Genomic DNA, 8432 nt, shown 5'->3' with positions numbered 1-8432 from the left:
ACTACAACATCCTTTGAAAGAGAGCTTTAAGTTTAAAATACAAAAAAAAAAAAGAAAGCATTCTGTTGAGCAATTTAAATGTTGCACTTCAGTGCTGTGTCTGCTGAATGCTGGGCTTGTTCTGCAGGATGGTCTTGAACTTTATATTAAAATATGCATGACAGCAAAGAAAAAAACGCACAAAAAAGCTTTGAGTATATAGATCGTGTTTGCTCCCATATATTATTGCAGTCATAAGTGCAAAAACATTATAAAGTAAAATAATGTGCTAGTTAATGTTCATCACTAACTTTCACTAGACAGTACTCTCCCAAATCTTGAAAACTGTAGTTTGTAAAACTATTCCTCCTAAAATCAGATTAGAAGCAACTCAAGGTGCTGCACTACTGAGCTAGTGTTCTGCTGCTAACAGAAACTAAAATGATTAAACATTGTACAAACAATTAATTTGGCATATGCTTATGTATATATGTTTCAAAAACAAGACTGAGGGAAAGGGATACACTGTAGAGAAAAAGGAAATGGCACTTTTCATTTAATATTTACATTTTTAAAGACAGATTTGTAAGTTTTTGATATTTCTTTCCCCTCTCTCCTCCCCATTCCAGTTTTCCCCTCTGCTGCCCGCTCCCCTCAACAGTTGTTCAAATGAGAAAACAGACAGTCCCAGGTAAGCCATAACAGTCCAGGTAAGCAGTAACAGTCAAGCTAAAAAGGTAGGGTATTATAAAAATAGAGATACAGTATTTCTTTAGACATAGCACTTTGCTAAACTGTCAGTTCATAGAGCCAATGAGCTAAGAAAAGTAATTACTTAAGTGGATCTCATGAAGAGTAGAAAGATGATTGTGTCACATTAAATAACAATTGTATCCTTAATGATGTGTTGGACTATAATACAAACATCCTTCTGCCATTATATGGAGCACAATATACCTTTCTAATTACTCTGGTGGCTTCCTCTTCCTTTATTAAGATGCTATGCTTTCAGAGACTGTGTGAGCATTATATGAGGGTTGTTTGTTTTGTTGGTTTTTTTTTTTAAATAGAGTGAGTGCAGCTGCATGGTCATTGATAAATCAGTTATAAATTACTGGCACAATGTATATGAATGGAATAATTGTTTTATTCCTTTTCTTTCCTTCATGAAATGTAATTTTTCTTAGATGAGATGTAATGAAATTCAAAAAAATCACTTCACATTATTTTGGCATTCCCTGATATATAAGGAGTATAGTAATATAAGTCCATATAATTAATAAGGTAGATTCAAGACACCTTGGCAAACCTATGAAATAAAGCTAGAATGGAGTAGATAATATGATATTATTAATTTCAGTGATTTCTTGCTTGTAGCCTGTGAACCCTTGGGGATCCTTGGGCTTCCTGTCAGTGGTCCCTGGAAAAGCTGTTTTAATATCTGCAAGCTTAAATATATTATATGGGTATTTCTCTCCACTAAAAATATGTTTAGATTGTCTGCAAATTCAAAAAGGTTGAAAATCACTTCTCCATTTCATTGCTTATATTCTGATCCTTTAGAGACGGAAACCCTACATTCCTTAGGACAGCCTTCAGTATGGTTTCTATGACTTCTAGAGTTATTTTTGTGCACTGCTTGACCACTCATTAGACTTGATTTCCTAAAATTCTATCAGCACACAGAATACTTGTACCCAGTAAAGTTTTGTACACATTAATAGTCCCACTGAAGAAAAATGAAACATCTTTTATGTGGAAATACTTTCAAATGTATAAAGGAATTGAAGAACTGGGAAAAATAAACAATATAAAATCGGACAATTGTGGATTCTCTATCAGAGCCTCACTTAACTCCTGCAATAGAATTTATTGTGCAGAACCAAACTTCAATAAGTTAACAAAATAAAACCTGCAAAATAGTCTTCTTCTCTGTTGTCTCTCTAGTAGGGATGTACTCCTTTAACTCATAATTCATGTTCTTCTGCTACCATTTAGTAGCACTAATAGCAATAATTCTATGAACAGTTCAGTCTACATCCATGCACATTTCACTGCAATCCCAAATTATGTATTCAGCTGGGGATTCTATCAGTAAAATTGATACAATATTTTCAAAGTTCCTTACCAAGGTTGGATGACCTGAAGTTATCTTAGATGAAAGAGAGCAATATTCTGGGTTTGAAAATCAGGTTTTTCCCTTTTGAAATATGGCAATAATAGGAAAAATATGTCATACCATGACCAAACTATTTTATGGTTCTCATCAATTGTGAAAAGTTTTGTCTCATAAATTGTGAAAACCTAGGACACATTATACAGGTAATTTCACATCTGACTCTTCACACGTTATCAAAATAAGATAAGACAATGTCCATAACTTGAAATAAAATCCATCTATAAAATCCATTTGCAATTAACATAATCCGGATCCTACTAGCTGCTCAACAAGTATATATTTTCTCTTTAGTCACAAATTCTTATTGATACAGTAAGAGTTCTGTGCTTGGATTGTGTGCTAGGCAGAATTATGAGAATCTTTATAAAATCCCTAATGCACTGCTTGGTTAGCTCAATTCAAGATGAGTAAATGGTCCTTGAAAAGTAAGCAGAGTAGTTCCCCTGTTACTGTACTTGAAGGGTATATGCATAGCCAAATATTCTTCTGAGATCAACATGAAGCCTGAGTCAAAAAGAAAAAAAAAAAAACAACCAAAAAAACCAACAAAACCCACCACCCAAAAAACATGTTGCCTGGTAAAACTACAACTAAGTAAAATTTTTGTGCTATAGTGAACAAGTAGAAGCTGGGAATAATTTGTCATTCTTACCTGCACACATTATTACCTGCAGAGTATCCGTTACTCAGTACTTCCCAGAATTAGGCCCACTGTGAGGTGACAAATTCTGTTGCTCTTTTTTCTGAGAGAAGAGGGTGCAACAGTCTTCTGCTTTGTTCTGAAGGTTAGTATTTACCTACTGAGAGTTGCTCAAATTCAAGCATATTAGATCTTGAAAAATGAAATAAATTATTGAAAATAACATTGTTTATGTCATTTTCCAATGTTTTTAAGGAAGAAAATACTGCTGGGAAAAGAAGCAACACGTGAAACTGGAAAAAGATGGCTGCATACAATGAATCAGGGACACTTTATAACTTATAATTGTCACACCATATCACAGATCTTTGTGCCTGTCAGAGGGGATGGTGAGTCAGTCTCTCTTTACATTTGTGGAAAGTTACTTCTTCCTAAAAATATATAAGTTACATCTGAAATATTGAGAATTCTGATCAGTTGGAAACTTCAACTGTGTTTAGGCACCTAGGTGAAAATTTTGAGTCTTAGAAATGCTTAGTCAGAGGATGCCTTGTTCCTAAGTGCCCAGACCCTGCTGAAATCTTGGTTTTCATCAGAGTGTCTAATATTCTTTGTTGTCTAAAGCTCTTGTACCTAGAAATGCTCCTCTAAAAAAAATAGCTTTCTCTTGGGTTAAGGAACCATCTTTAATTTTCAGGTGCTTTTCTTGTTGTGAGTTATCTCCAGATCACCTGAAACAGGGTAAAGTTAAGCTCATCTCATCTACTTTCAAAGACTGGCATTCAGTTTCCTCTAGAACAGCATGAATGAGGGTGATTTGGAGAAATAATTTCCTGAAACTGATCTATCTACTCTTAGCTACCAAAAACCAGATTGCTTACTGTGATGGTGGCAGTGAAGGATGTAGCTAGGGATGTATTTCCTGCATGCTCAGCATCTATCTTCTTGAGGGCAACAGCCATTTCTGCTCATTTCCATGATCTCAGAAGCTGGTCAGACCAGTGCTGGGAGCCAGTGCTGGTTTTGCAAAGACCCAGGGTAGATCAATGTTATAGAAAGACCTCTTGATGTCTAAAAGTCCTACATAACTCTGATCACAGGAGCCAGCCTTGAAAGCCAAGAATGAGAATGACTTATTGCAAATGATTTAGCAATTTTTTTTCTGTTCAGCTTTCTGATCAAAGACCTTGGAAGAACTGTACTCAGCACCAGTTTATCTTGGCAACAGCTCAGCCACTTGGAAAAGTCACCTTATCAACATTATAAAGAAGGGAAATGAAGCTTACCTAAGATCATATGGCAAGGTGCTGTAGAGGTAAGAAGATTATCAGTGTTTGAAATCTGTATCTGAAGTACAAGTTCATTCTCCTCCATCTGAAAGGGAAAATCATATGACAGTATGTAAAAGGTTTACGTTTGGGATGGAATTTGCAAAATTCACTCTAAGTACGTTTGCTGCTTAAGCAGTACACATCTACCATGGTATGCAGGTCTGCCTCCCCCCATAAGTGGGTGTAGAGCTACAGCCTTACATGTTCCAGCAGTGCATGACCATTAGAAAGTTAAAGAAATATAAAACTGGACTTGTAGTGAGACTTTTCACATTGGTTTTATCCAAACATCAGGAAGTTGATTCTTCTGGCCCTCTAAAGGGTGTTGTTGCCTGTTGCATTCCATTGCCTGCTCCTCAGTGCTGGTCCTGAAGGTGCTGTGAAGGTTTAGCATTCCACCTCCAAGAGAGTTCGACTTATGAACTGAAACTAAGATCAGAACTGACAGCTAAGCTTGTGCCAAACTGAAGTTTTATTTATTTGATCATTTCATTGCAAGGTAGACACTGTGTCTGTGGTTTATATCTTTAAAATCAAATAAACTATTTATATATAGTGAAGAACTGTAAAACACATAGACCTTATTCACTAATATTTTTATGGTTTCTTTACACTTGACAAGTAAAGAATTTGTGAAAGTGGTTTTTAGTACCCAAATCTCACAATTTTTGGGGGGTATTTCTTGGTTGAATTAAGAAAAGGTGCAATCTGGATTGTTAACACAAACATAACTCCTGTTTTTCCTTAACACACAGCACAAGCCCTTCTAAGTGAATTTTTAATACATATTTTTTGAGGAATACATTTGATGAAAACTTAAGAAAATACCATAAACTTTTATCTATTTAACATTTTCCTGTTATTAAATGAGAATACCTCACGTGAATTTCAGGTCAGAGTGGAAATATAAATTAGCTACTGTTTTCTTTCCCCTCCTGATAATATTGTTTTGTTTACATCACCATGGAAAGCTTTATGCAAATTTTCTTGTCACACCATATCAATTATACCTTAAAGAGAAAACAGTCTAATAAAAATTCTCAAAACAGCTATTACTTGTAGGAAAGGAAACTAAAGGTCTGCAGTCTTTTGAAGTGTCATTGTCACTAACTTGAGATTCATAGAGGAAGAAATCAGAACTGTTCTTTCATAAAGACAAATTACAGTGTGCTTCAGATGAAGCCAGTAAAGCAATGGAGAGGCTGAAGTTTGCATGCTAGCTCTCATGTGATATTTTAGTCCTGTGAACAAGGGGCTCCTGCCTGTTTTTGCCACTCATGCTGACAGTTTGTTACGTCACTCCTGCACACACCTTTACTGCTGAAATTCCTGCTGCGTATGTTGCAGGACATGTGGAAAGCCATGAGTTGTTTCAGTCTGCATTACTGACATCCTAAAGTACAATCTTGCCATGCACTTTGCACTACGAGGGCTAGGAAACCAGTATCTTTCATAGTAATGACTTCCAGTTTACAGCCTTCATTTGTTATATTTCCTCAATAGCTGTTGTGTTGAGATTAACTGCATAAATGGTCTGCAGCTGGCTGTTATGAATTAAGGGAGTTTAATCAAAGTATTTCTAATGTACAGCATAATGATAATACATGGGGGAAGTACTATTTAAGAGATAATGATGGCTTCAGAAGATCACTGTTGTAATGTTTAGTGCATATGCCTTCAGCATTGAATTTGTTGTTGTTCTGAATATGCTTAATGGATCAGTGAAAAGCTGCCTAATGTGGGATTGTTTGATGGGGCTGACAGAGCTGGAATTAGCCCATTGCTGTTTACTGCATACAGCCATTAAGATTAATTGCTGCCAGATAATTTTGACTGTTTTTATCTTCGGGAAAAAGTGTCACTAATGGGTTTATAAATTGGTTCACTATTACTAATAGTAAGGCCAGTGTAACAGGAGAGGATGTCAGCAGCTAATTCTAAAGATAAAGGTAAAAAGTATAAAGTACTATATGACTTGCTAGTTTTAAGGGATAATGTTATCTAATAACAGACAGACTGATATATGATGCTCATTAATGTTATTTCCCGGGCTTTGGGTTGAACCTAATAGATGCTAATAAAGTCTTATTTGATGTACCATTAAAAAGCTCAATCTGTTTTCTGCATTAATGCACAATGTTGTTTATCACATTTCCAGTGACTAAAACCCAAACCCTCAATCTGTTACATAACTGAACAGTATCAGGCTAGTTATACCTATTTTTGTCTTTGTTTAGGGACATAGAAAAATTTACAGGGCAACCACATTTCTATACATACTGTATACAATTCATATCTCTCAGTTTTCTGCCAACAATAACAACGCTTTAGATTTCATTTTAACATATCCTCTTTTACATATATTGTCACAAGTAAATTCAGTAAAGCAGTCCCTCAAAGAGATAAATTAATTGGTTTGTAAATGATAGAATACAGTGCAGGGATGTGGATGAAAGACTATTCAAGGAGGATGAGTCCACATCAGAGGTTAATATTCTGGTACATCACATATACATGTGTGTGCAGTGCCTCTAATTTGCTGTGTATTAAAATGAAAGTTCTTCGTGCATTGAGTCTCAAATATACCCCTTGTATCTAAGGGCATTGACAAGGGAGTGTGAAGAACATGCACTAAATAGATAGAAACACAGACAAGGAATGCTTAATGAAGATGGGAAAACCAATAACTCATAAGCAGTGAAGTTGTTCTCTTTTCAAGTAGAGATAGTGTACATTATGAAGTGATTTCCTTCTCAAGTTGAAAGAGCATTTATATTTTTCATGACCAGTTTTTTTATTTTGTGCTGTAACATCTTTTTTTTTTTTTTTTTAATTAAGGAACCCTGGATAGTAGAACAGTTCTTGTCTTAAAAAAAAAAATCTCGAACAATACCAGAAAAAGCTGTTTGCATTATTTTTCCTCTTCAGAATGTCAATACCTGAAGACCTTTGAGAAGTTAAGAGGAAAAAATTATAGGATGGTCAGATCAATTCTGCTGTATTTGCTTGTATTTGTTTCCACAGTAGTATTCCAAGTGGCATTCTTGCTTCTTTGCCATTAAGGACATGAACCCTTTATTCTGGTTTAGACCATTTCCCCACGCATCCACTTTAAACTTCCATCCTTTTGCCATATTTATGCCATCTTCCTATGTATCTAAAAATGCATATTCATGTGTTGGGACTTTTTATTATGTAGGTGACTGGCTACAATTCAAGTGTTCTTCCTGTTATTTGTGTATCTGAATATTGCATGTTACTGCCTGGGCCTAGCCATTCAGGTTTTTTGACTATGCTGAGATTCTGATTTCCTTCTCTGTCATACCCACCATCGTTGGCTCCATTATACTTATCTAATGAGTCATCTTCCAGTTAAACTTCTGTTTGTACACAGTGCTAGCACTGTTTTGACTTAAATCAATTTAAAATCAGTTTCATTAATTCAGTACAAACTCTAGGTACACACATTAATGTTGTGTTAGAGACAGCTTATTTTGGTTTACTTCTAATTCAGTATATGTTAAACCAAGCTCTGTCAGGCTTATATTGATTTAAAAGAGCTGACACTACCTATTTCACACTGATTTTAAATCCTGTTCTTAGTTAAACCAATGAAATTTTCACATAGAAAGTCCCAAGTTTTGTTCCCAAAAAGTGTGGCCAAAATTTCCATGCAGGACCCTACATAGGTGCCCATCAGCCCCTCCTTTCCATTGTTAATGATTCTATATAATGTCTTGAGGCAAATCTTGATTAGGTTGTTAACCTAGCTGTCTGTGGCAGGCAATTTAGGAGGAGAGTTTACATGAAAATTATTCCAGAATAAGGTATAGTGTTGTGGATTGTCTTACTGCAGAGTAATTGTACTGGAACAGTTCCAGGTAGAAACACTGAAGGAGATTTGAGTGGGTTTGTGCCAGTTTGGACAGAACAGTACATCCTTTCCTGCATCCAGAGGGAATGGATTCCCTGTGTTATATCAGCCAGCCCAAATATCTTGAGCAGCCTACAGCATCTCAAAAAAGAGTTGTGTCTGATGACCTGAATCCTTTCCTATTCTCTTTTTAAGTAATCTGATTCCAAAATAAATGGTCAGGAAAATTTTACCCTAGGAGGGAGAGAGGGATGTAAGGCAGGATGGAAGGCAGGCAGGCAGGCAGGCTGGAAGGAAGGAAGGAAAGCAGGAAGGAAGGCAGGCAGGAAGGCGGGAGGGAGGGAGGGAATATCTAAGGACATTTTAGGTGAAATTGAAAAACAGGCAGGTTAGGCACATGACTGAATGGGGTCCTATTTCACTATGCAG

At 36.0% G+C, this 8432-nt stretch overlaps 1 long non-coding RNA gene across 1 annotated transcript; it reads left to right on the top strand.

Annotated features, from left to right (window-relative positions):
• Nucleotides 1-627: 627 nt before the first annotated feature.
• Nucleotides 628-4104, top strand: LOC139678772 (uncharacterized). The gene is made up of 3 exons (XR_011699105.1): nucleotides 628-670; nucleotides 3054-3187; nucleotides 3969-4104. It is a non-coding gene; the product is annotated as an uncharacterized lncRNA (long non-coding RNA).
• The last annotated feature ends 4328 nt before the right edge of the window (nucleotides 4105-8432 follow it).

The sequence above is a fragment of the Pithys albifrons genome, chromosome 1 (assembly GCF_047495875.1).
Source record: "Pithys albifrons albifrons isolate INPA30051 chromosome 1, PitAlb_v1, whole genome shotgun sequence".
In the NCBI taxonomy this organism is placed as follows: Eukaryota; Metazoa; Chordata; class Aves; order Passeriformes; family Thamnophilidae; genus Pithys; species Pithys albifrons.
Note: the sequence above shows the minus strand (reverse complement) of the source record. Positions and strands in the feature narration are given on the sequence as shown.